Raw genomic sequence first — 10,787 nt, 5'->3', positions numbered from 1 at the left:
AACTTATTTTAGGACTCTTTTACAATTCCAACTAAACACAGCATGCTCCATGTGCTAAGGAGATCCCTGTGCATCTTGCAAAGATTTAACATAGGGCACCTTCAGGTGAGCACTCGGGCCATGTATCTGTGATCTCCCCCCCCCCCCCCGCCTCGTCTGACTATTTCTGGCTCAGCTGCCGTGTACCCCGAAATTGCAAAATAAAAAAAGAAAGCAATGGTTTCATTTGTTTCAGTTTTCTCAAATCTCTTCTCCCCCCCTCCTCAGAACCCCTTTCCATAAAGCAGAGGTCTTCACACTTGACAGCTTTAAGACTTGTGGACTTCAACTTCCAGAATTCTCTGGGAGAACTATAGTATATAGAATTCTCCCAGAGAATTCTGGAAGTTGAAGTCCACAAGTCTTAAAGCTGCCAAGTGTGAAGACCTGCCATAAAGGTTCAGCAACTACAGGCAATACTGTATATCAGTGTTTCTCAACCTTGGTAGCTTGAAGATGGGTGGACTTCAACTCCCAGAATCCCCCAGCCAGCACTGCTGGCTGGGGGATTCTGGGAGTTGAAATCCACCCATCTTCAAGCTTCCAAGGTTGAGAAACCCTGCTGTAGATAGAGCAAGCTGTTAGGTATTCTGGGAATTGAAGTCCACCTATCTTCAAGTGGCTGAGATTAAGAAACACTCCTATAGAGTGGTAATATCTTAGTTGCTTAGCATCTCTCCCACAACATGAACGGTGTTCCTGTAAAGGTGTAGACAGGAGAGGTTACCGCTGACTGAACCTTGTTTGTCGCACTGACAAAAGGAAGGATTGGTTGGCTCACCCAGTTTTTAGAATTTCTCTTAGTGGCAATCAAAACCGTTTACTGGTAGTCCTCAACTTACAATCACAATGGAGCCCAAAATTTATGTTGCTAAGTGAGAAGTTTGTTCAGTTTTGCCTCATTTTACAACTTTCCCTGACACAGGGAAAGTTGTAAAATGTTAAGTGAATTATTGCAGTTGTGAAATTGTCAGAAGGTCGCAAAAGGGGATACCTGACCCTGGCACACTGCAACGTCATAAATGTGGGTCAGTTGTCAAGCATCTGAATGTAAATCATATAACCATGGGGATCAGTGGTGGGTTGCCCCTGGTTCGCACCAGTTCTATAGAACCGGTAGTAAAACCAGTGGGAGGCTCCACCCACTGACCCTGATGTCATCAAAATGCTTCTGCACAGAAGAGTGAGCGAAGCGAGCGCGTGCGTGCAGCCCCATTGCGAACCGGTAGTAAAGGTAGGTAGAACCCACCCCTGATGGGGACGTTGCAGCGGTCATAAATGTGAAAAATGGCTGTAAGACACTTTTTTCAGTGCTGTTGTAACTTTGAATGGTCACTAAGCGAACTGTTGTAAGTCGAGGACTACCTGTACTAAATATTGCTTTGGGGAGACTGCAGTGTGGTGTGTGTTCTCATGCTGGTAGTGTAGAAGTGTCCACAAAAACAATGGCTGTGAGATTCATTTGATAACACTGAATCGCAAACTAGCCTACCACATTTTAGCCCACATTCACAGATACTTGGCAAACACATCTTAATGTGCTCTGTGAATCTAGTCTACATCCCACACTTGTGGTTTACCACAATTCCATCATATTCTAATAATCCCACCCTTTTCCCATGATTGCACAGTACTGACCTCATCTCGTTCCCAGCTCAAGGTAAAACAGTCATTCCTACTGTAGGTATGCAGATAGTCCTTGACTTATGACTGTAATTGAGCCCATACTTACGGTTTGAAGTCATGATAGTTGTTAAGAGAGTCACAATATGACTCCAGTTGGTTTTACAACCTTTTCTATAGTGGAGTGTTAACACAACAGTTGTTAAGTGAACCCATTTTTTTCAACTGGTAGGTTTTTTTGCCAGAAACCAGAAGAAAAGACCAGAAACCAGCCGAAAAAACACTTAAAATTGCAATCATGTGACCACAGCTCACTGCAATTGGCCATAAATGAAAATATTTTTATACACCCACATAGCTCAAATAAACATAGGAAGAACCAATTTCAAAAATCGATTGCACAAGTCAACGATAAGATTTTTTCAAGTCCTTGACTTATGACCACAATTGAGCCCCAAATTTATGTTGCTAAGTGAGACATTTGTTAAGAGAGTTTTGCCCCATTTTACCTTGCCACAGTTGTTAAGTGAATCACTACAGCGGTTAAGTGAGCAGCACTACAGAATCACTACAGCGGTTAAGTGTTAAGTGAATTGGTTTTCCCTGTTGACTTTGTTTGTCAGAATGTCTCAGAAGGTGATCATATGATTCTGGGACACTGCAACCGTCATAAATATGAGTCAGTTGCCAAGTGTCTGAATTTTGATCATGTGGCGATGGAGAAGATGCAACAGTCATAAGTGAAAAACGGTCAAAAGTCACATTTTTCAGAGCCATTGTAACTGAATGGTCACTAAATACCTGTATAACCCCTGTTCATGGAATGTAGAGGTTTAAACAACATCCTCTTCCCCCTTTCTCTTTATTCTGATCAGAAGGTCCATTAAGGAGGAAAAGATGGAATATATTTTTGATTGAGAGAATTAGGAGTCAATTATGTAGTTCATAGTCACTTTAATGATAATTTTTTTTCCACATTTTCCACCACCACATGAATTTTCCACATTTAATATCCCTATGCATGTGCCTGAGTATGTATAAGAATACACCACCCACATGTCTTTATTAAATATGTCTGTGTTTATGCTTGAGAAAACAGAATGCTAATATTTTCTATCCTGGAACTTCAGAGTTGAAGAGATGGCTTACACAATCAGTTTTAGCCACAAATCTTAATGTTGTTATTTATTATTCTTATTGTAGGGCATAACATTTGATCTTGTATCATCATTTCTGCTGAGTAGAATTCTATTCTAGTATTACACAATTTTATGAATTGTGGGAATTTTTAGTGGCTTATTTTTTTATTTTATTTTTTAATTTGATTTATATGCCGCCCTTCTCCGGAGACTCAGGGCGGCTTACAATGAGTTAAGCAATAGCCTTCATCCTTTTGTATATTTATACAAAGTCAGCTTATTGCCCCCACAAACTGGGTCCTCAATTTACCTACCTTAGAAAGGATGGAAGGCTGAGTCAACCTTGAGCCTGGTGAGATTCGAACTTACAGTAATTGCAGACAGCTGGTGTTAATCACAATGCTATCAGTCTGCTGAGCCACCAGGCCCTACTTTAAGCCTTAGTGTTGAAAATCTAATGAAATGATAGAAATCTTCAGCTTCAAGTTGCATAAACTTTCTATTAATACCAATGTAAAGGTACCTGGTTGATTTTCTTGAAACAGGTTTCATTCCTAGCTCAAATTCAGGAGGGTTCAGACATTGATATGTCCAACATCCAGATAAATCAGACTGAGGATCTGTTCCGATGTCTTAAACCCAGATGTTGACAAGTCAAGAATGAGCTTTATGGATCATTGAGTAGCATATTATGGCTGTTTCCCCAAAGTATATCCTCACCCCAAAGAAATTACATTTGTAATTTTCATCCTTCATATAGCTGAATGTGCTCTGAAACTGATCTAACTTTAGGATCTAATCTTAACGGTTTTAGTTATCACTTTACATTATTGAAAAGTGGATGTCTTCAGAGTTTATTTTAAGAAAGAAAGTCACTCCTTAAAATTCATATGACCTTTCTCATGACCTCTTTTCTAAAACTGTGCAAGGCTCTGGAATTTACATTAGGGAGTGAACTATAGTATAGTTATTATAAGCTAGATTGTCCAGTACCATTATATACAGAGAGGAAACCTTCATTTTGAGATGACAGACAGCAAGATACTTCAGTTTTGGTAGATTATGTGTTGACTTTCAGGCTACATAATAAGAAAAATGCAAGTCAATTGTCATTCAATAAAAATGTACTTCAAATTAAAAATATAGTCAGAAGAATGATATGAAATTCCAAGAATTGAGCAGTCAGGATAATATGACAGGAACTGTAACAGATTAGATTTGTTTATAGCAAATTGACTGAAGCCTGGCCAGAAGTTTTTATACTCAGAATTCTCTGGCTATTTCTCTGCCCCAGCAACTTTTCAGATACAAGATAAAAATTTGGCTGTTTTAAGGAAGTCCACTTACACTCAGAATTCTGCTGAAGGCAGAGAGGCTTTACTGAGGATCATTTATAAACCCTGATGCATTTTTGGGAATTCAGAAGAGAACTACCGTGTTTCCCTGAAAATAACACCCTGTCTTATATATGAATGAGCCGAGATGTGCGAGGCCTGGCTGCAACTATCCGAAGGCATGTAGTAGGACAGATCTCCATACCTAACCTAGCTTAATTTTTACCTGTGCACCCTGGAGTGGGCAGGGTCTTAATTAGGGCTTATTTTGGGGATAGGGCTTATATTGTAAAAATCAAGCTAGGACTTACTTTCTGAGTAGGTCGTATTTTTAGGGAAACACGGTAGGTCCTCTCACAAAGCAGCTGAGTTATTGATCCATGACTTTGTCCACAAGAATACAGGTAGTCCTTGACTTAAAACAGTTCATATAGTGACTGTTCAAAGTTACAACAGCACTGGAAAAAGTGACTTATGACCATTTCTCACACTTAGCAGCATCCCCCATGTTCACATGATCAAAATCATGTCAGATGCTTCGCAACTGACACATGATGGTTGCAGTTTCCCATGGTCCCGTGAGCCCCTTTTGTAACCTTCTGACAAACAAAAGTCAATGGGGAAGCCAGAGTCACTTTACAATCATGTCTTAACTAACTTAACTACACTGATTCACTTAACAACTGTGGCAAGAAAAGTCATAAAATGGAGCACAACTCACTTAACAAATGTTTCCCTTAGAAGTGAAATTTTGGGCTCAATTGTGGTCGTAAGTCAAGGACTACCTATAGATAGAAATAAATCCATTAATAAAACCTAGTATAGAAAGTGATGCCTAATTTTTGAATTAGGCCAAAGACTGCAACTTACCCAGCACTCCCGTAACAAAACTCCCTTTTGATGAGGACTGTCAAAGACATCTTTTCTTTCTTTCTTTCTTTCTTTCTTTCTTTCTTTCTTTCTTTCTTTCTTTCTCTTTCTTTCTTTCCTTCCTTCCTTCCTTTCTTTCTTCTTCCTTGTTCTTTCTTTCTTGTTCTTTCTTTCCCTTCTTTCCTTCCTTCCTTCCTTGCCCATCTTACCACTGAAGGGAAATTTTGGTGTTAAAAGAACAGGATTAATAGCATTTTACCTCCATCTTATCAAGAAGTCATTTCCAAGACAAGCAACAGAGGCAGTATATATACAATATAGAGAAATAAAATGCTTAGCCATTTATTGCACTTTGATGAGATCTAAACTGAATTGCTTGATGCGGTTGAATCCATCTAAGGATGAGATGGAGATCTTTTTTTGCATAATGCCAATTGTGATAGAGAAGGAAATTTCTTGCATTAATGTCTTTTCAGTAACCAGTTCAATTTGTTACATTCTCTTCTTTGGTTAGTAGTTTCAGATATAGCTGCAGAATGTGTTCAGAATGTGTATGCACAGGAATGTGTATGCGCAGGAATAACTTCTAGACTGAGCTGAACTCTACCGTAGGAATCTCTGCATGAATTAGGACAGGAAATCCTAATAGATCACTAGCAAATTTGGCATTTTGAGTGCATGTCATAAGCACATTTACAGAATGACTGCCATGGTGAGTCTAGCCAATGTACTCTGCTACTAGGAAGAAAACTCACTTCCCAGAATATTCTACAGTACTACCTCTCTTTTGAGCTAGCATGTGTACAGTAGTTCCAAGCAAGATTTTGGATCGTATCAAATGCCTTCTACCAATGCCTTCGGGTAACATCTGGGGCCCAGAAGCATTCTTGGAAGCAAGATTCTTCCAAGACTCAAGAGTGATGCATTCCTGCTTTCTAAACATTTATTTGTAATTAGTAACACAGAAGGTGTTGGTGGATAACACAGTGATTAGGGAAGAAGAGTTGTGGAGTTTTTGTTTTGTGGAAAGGCAAGCTGCACAGGATTCCCACAGAACACCGAAAATCTGAAACTAGTCTGATCATCCCCTTCTGCTGTTGTGGGTTAAGGCCAGCCAATGGACAGCATCAGCATCACCTGACAGGTAAGCTTAGAATAACAGAACACATGAGCATCTAATACAGGACCCTTGGAAGTGAATATGAATTTTATATCCTGAATGTGCTATATTTGATTCCCCCCCACACCCTGCCTACATTTTAGTTTTTCTCTCTGTGACAGCTAGGTAATCACTGTAACCTGGCAACCAGAAATATGCAGTCACGTAAATTCTGCAAATCCTATTAACATTTAGACTACCACCTCTCCTTATGAATGTCAGCCTTTGCTTTTTGAAGAGCAAAATTTTGGCAAGCACATCTCGGTTGCTTACCCTCTCCTCCCCCCTATCTCCCCCCCCCAGTAGCACTACTATGTCCTGAAACATCCATTAGAAATAAAAAGAGTAAGATAGACTACTTTATTCCTTAGAGAAATAGACTTGCTTCTCTCTGCATTTCAGTTAAAACTCTTTTGCCCGGAAGACAACCCAAGAACAAAAATGTGTAATATCTATGCCAGGGGCAGATTTCCAATTTTCCATTCGCTTCTGGCCCTAGTCCACCTGAATGTATAGGAGGGGAGGTGCGACTATCCAGTTGGGAAGTTTTGAGTAAAGTCTGTGCTAAATCAAAAGGAATTGAATTCTTTTACCTGTATATTTATTAAACTACATCCTGCCTTTCCTTCAGCTGACCAATTTAGCAATCCTTCTGTCCCTCATATCCCTTTGGTTGGGCTGACAGAAACTGACTAGGACTAATCCCAAATCTGTCTGTGAGTTCCTATGCCTGGCATTAGACAGTGCCTGTGCCATTTCTTAATTCAGTATTTCTCAACCTCGGAAAATTTAAGATCTATGGACTTCAACTTCCAGGATCCCCAGCCAGCATGGATGAAAAGCTGTATGTATGGCTGACTGGGGGATTCTGGGAGTTGAAGTCCACAGATCTTAAAGTTGCCAAGGTTGAGAAACACTGCCTTAACTATTACACCATACTGGTTTTCTTTAAGTCAACACTGGAAATCCTTACAGCAAGGAGAAGTTGCTTTAAGGTGAGACTACCGAGAAGCTGGGTAGTAAAATGTTGGCTTGTTACTACAAATCAGCAGTAGCTGGACAGAGTTACCCGTCTCCAGGTTCCTCCTTCCCAACCAACAGAGTTCTGGAATGTTTTTTGAGGCGGAAGGCAGAAATCCAATGAAAAGCTTCCATTCTGCCAGACCTTCTGGTTCCCCTAAGCTTCCTAACAAGCTGACATATGGCTTTTCATTTACTGCCTTTCAAATATACTTGCTCAAAACTGAAAAGAAAATCTCAGGAAGCTGTTTTCGTATCCCAGTTTGTATTATTCAAGGTTTAGGCTTCCCTCTTGTCTCAAGTGATGATTCCGTTTCAGCAATAATCACTGTGCTTCCATTATTTAAAACATGTTTAGTTAGTTCCCATTTGTCAGAAGCTGTAAGTCTTAAGTTAAATTATGAATAGCTTCTTGTAGACATTAGAAGATTCTGATCAATTATATTTGTGACTTTTTTTTTGTTGCTAGATTGCCATGCTGTTTGGAATTAGCCTTTATGTACTTACAAAATTGTTTTTGGCATCTGATTCTGAATATCTGCCAACTGAACTATTTACCATACATGAAGAAGGAACCAGCCTATTGAAACAAGAACACCAATCAAACATTATACTATACTTTATATTGGTGTTATTCAACCTTAGCAATTTTAAGATGGGTGGACTTCAACTCCCAGAATTCCTTGGCTAGAACAGCTGGCTGGGGAATTCTAAGAGCTAAAAGTCCAAAGTTCTTAAAGTTGCCAAGATTGAGAAACGCTTCCTCTATACAAAGGAAACTTTCATTAGAAAGATTTCCTAGGATTTTCAATAGATTTTTGAAACCTTGCTGATTTGTCATTTATTTTTTTTTACATCCATTACATTATTCACTTTAATGGTAACTTATGATATGCAGAGTGCAGAAAAGGAGCAGAACAGAGTAAGCTAAAGAAATTAAAAGCATATGAAAGAAAATAAAAATGAAGCTTTGCTAAAAATAATTTAGAGCAACACCATTCACTATAGCTCTCCACTATAGCTTTAGTCTTATAAAGAGGATTACTCTTTATAGGGAGTTATCAACTTACAACCATTCATTTACTGACTGTTTGCAGTTTTACAACAGCTCTGAAAATTGTGACTTATGACCATTTTTCACACTTACAACTGTTGCAGGATCCCCATAGTCACAAGATCAAAATGTGGGCACTTGGCAACTGGCATGTATTTATGCCAGTTGCATTGTCCCAGGGTTATGTGCCCTTGCGTGTACTGTAATATGTCCATACATTGTTTTTATTTTCAATTTAAAATACATTTTAATGCATTTTAATAAAATACATTGGTTTTATGCTATTTATTACTGTGGCTTTCAGACTTTTATCTATTTTATTGTTGTGCGCTGCCGGAGTCCCCTTTGGAGGGAGATGGGTAGTTAAATAAGAAAGCAAACAAATGAATAAATAAATGCATTTACTCATATATTGGGTTTTATAAAATGTCCATCTGTATCTTCCCCTTCCTCTTGATCTACTCCAGGGATTTCCCTGATCTACTCCAGGGATGCCAAACTCAAGGCAACCTGGCCTGTGGGTTGCTCAGATCTGGCCTTGGAAACAGCAGAGGTTGCCCTGGAACAGCGCCCTGGCCTGAGGTGCCTCTGCCAGTGAAAAAGGAGCTTGCAAGGGCTGCGGGCGGCCCTCTCAAGCTGTTTTCGCTGGCATAGGATTGCAGGAGACCATCACAACCGAAAACGGAGCTTGGAAGCCGGTTTTCGCTGGCAGAGTGCTCAGGCCACCACAAGCACCCCCAACACGAGTGAGGTCGAGTTAGCCACGCCCACCCTGGCCTCACATACATACACACCAAGGTCAAACACAACCTTGATGCAGCCCTCAATGAAATTGAGTTGGACACCCCTGATCTACTCCCTCTTTCTTCGTATTTTTTTGGCCTCATTCTTTCTATATAACCAACATATTTTGTTACTTCCTTCTGTATTCAATCTGCATTTATGCAGTACCAGTTTAGTTTTGTCCTCTTGTTTTACAGGTAGTGCTCAATTTACAACCATTTGTTTAGTGACTGTTTGAAGTTACAATGGCTCTGAAAATTGTGACTTATGACCATTTTTCGCACTTATAATCATTGCAGCGTCCCCATGGTCCCATGATCGAAATTCGGATGCTTGGCCACCGGTGTGTATTTATGACAGATTCACTGTGTTACCACCATTTGTAATCTTCCCAGCCGACAAGCAAAGTCAAAGGGAGAAGCCAGATTCACTCAATGACCGCACAATTCACTTAATAATTGCAGTACTTTGCTTAAGAACTGTGGCAAAAAAAGGTTGTAAAATGGGGCAACTGCCTTGCTTAACAACAGACATTTTGGGCTCAATTGTGGTTGTAAGTCAAGGACTATCTGTACCACACTTCTTTTAATTTCTTAATTTCTTAATTTATTAGTTATATTTCTATGCCGTCCACTCTCCGAGGACTCTGGGCAGCTTACACCAAAGACAGTATACTAAATAGCATATTGCCCCCAACAATCTGGGTCCTCATTTTACCCACCTTGGAAGGATGGAAGGCTGAGTCAACCTTGAGCTGGTGAAATTTGATCTGCTGATCTGCTGAACTAGCAGTCAGCTGAAGTAGCTGCAGTACTTACCCTAACCACTGCGCCACCTCGGTTCATAATGCTCCTCCCTTGTTGCATTCAACTTACTTTTATGGGTTTTTCTTTTTTTTTTGGCATGCCTGAAGGAGAATTTTAGGGACTGAGCTAAAAGCCACACCCAGAAATCTTCCAGGGGAAACAAACTATTGGATCAGATATATGGTGTCAAATCAGGTAACTCTGCCAGGTAAACTAAAATCTCAGCCATAAAACATTTAGAAGCTCAAGGAATGCCAAAAAATTAGGAAATAATACTGGAAGCTGAGCAAAACATTGGGAAAGGCAAAGAAAGTCAACTTCCTAGAAAGAAATCTAGACTGCCTGCACTCATTGAAGAGAAGTTAGGTGTGTAAGGGATCTTCTATCTGAATCACAGTTCACACAGAATCCAAAGCTACATCAGACATTAACAGTATATGATGAGAAATGAGAAATTGTATTAAATAAGACATAATAATAATGATCTTTACCTTGTTTAGAGTTAATCATTACTTATTACAATTATGAGCCAATTGCTGTGTTCTTTGGCAAACTTGGTTTTAAAATGAGAACTTTGAAACCAGAAATTTCTTCGAGAACCTCCATCAGGTTCACATTCTTGCCAATACTTTTGTGGCAAACATCAGACTCAGTTTAACTGAGGCTCTGTTTAATCTCAGCCACAATAAACAAACTAATCCCTTTTAAAACTCTAGCAATTTCTGCTGAGATTACTAAAATTACTAGACATCAGGAAAAGATGGCAGGAAGAGTCCCCAGAAATTATGAACTACAAAATTTATAAATCTGAAATTGCAATGTATTTTACTTCCCACCAATTCTTACTTGGCTAAGATTTTAGAGACATACAGAGACCAACAATGCAATGCTGAAATTATTCAGCCATGTTAATTTAGAGCAAATTTGTGCAAAACTATCAGTGACTTTTTTTTTTAAAGG

Source organism: Pantherophis guttatus, chromosome 6 (genome assembly GCF_059756535.1).
Source record: "Pantherophis guttatus breed Tessera chromosome 6, ASM5975653v1, whole genome shotgun sequence".
In the NCBI taxonomy this organism is placed as follows: domain Eukaryota; kingdom Metazoa; phylum Chordata; class Lepidosauria; order Squamata; family Colubridae; genus Pantherophis; species Pantherophis guttatus.
Note: the sequence above shows the minus strand (reverse complement) of the source record.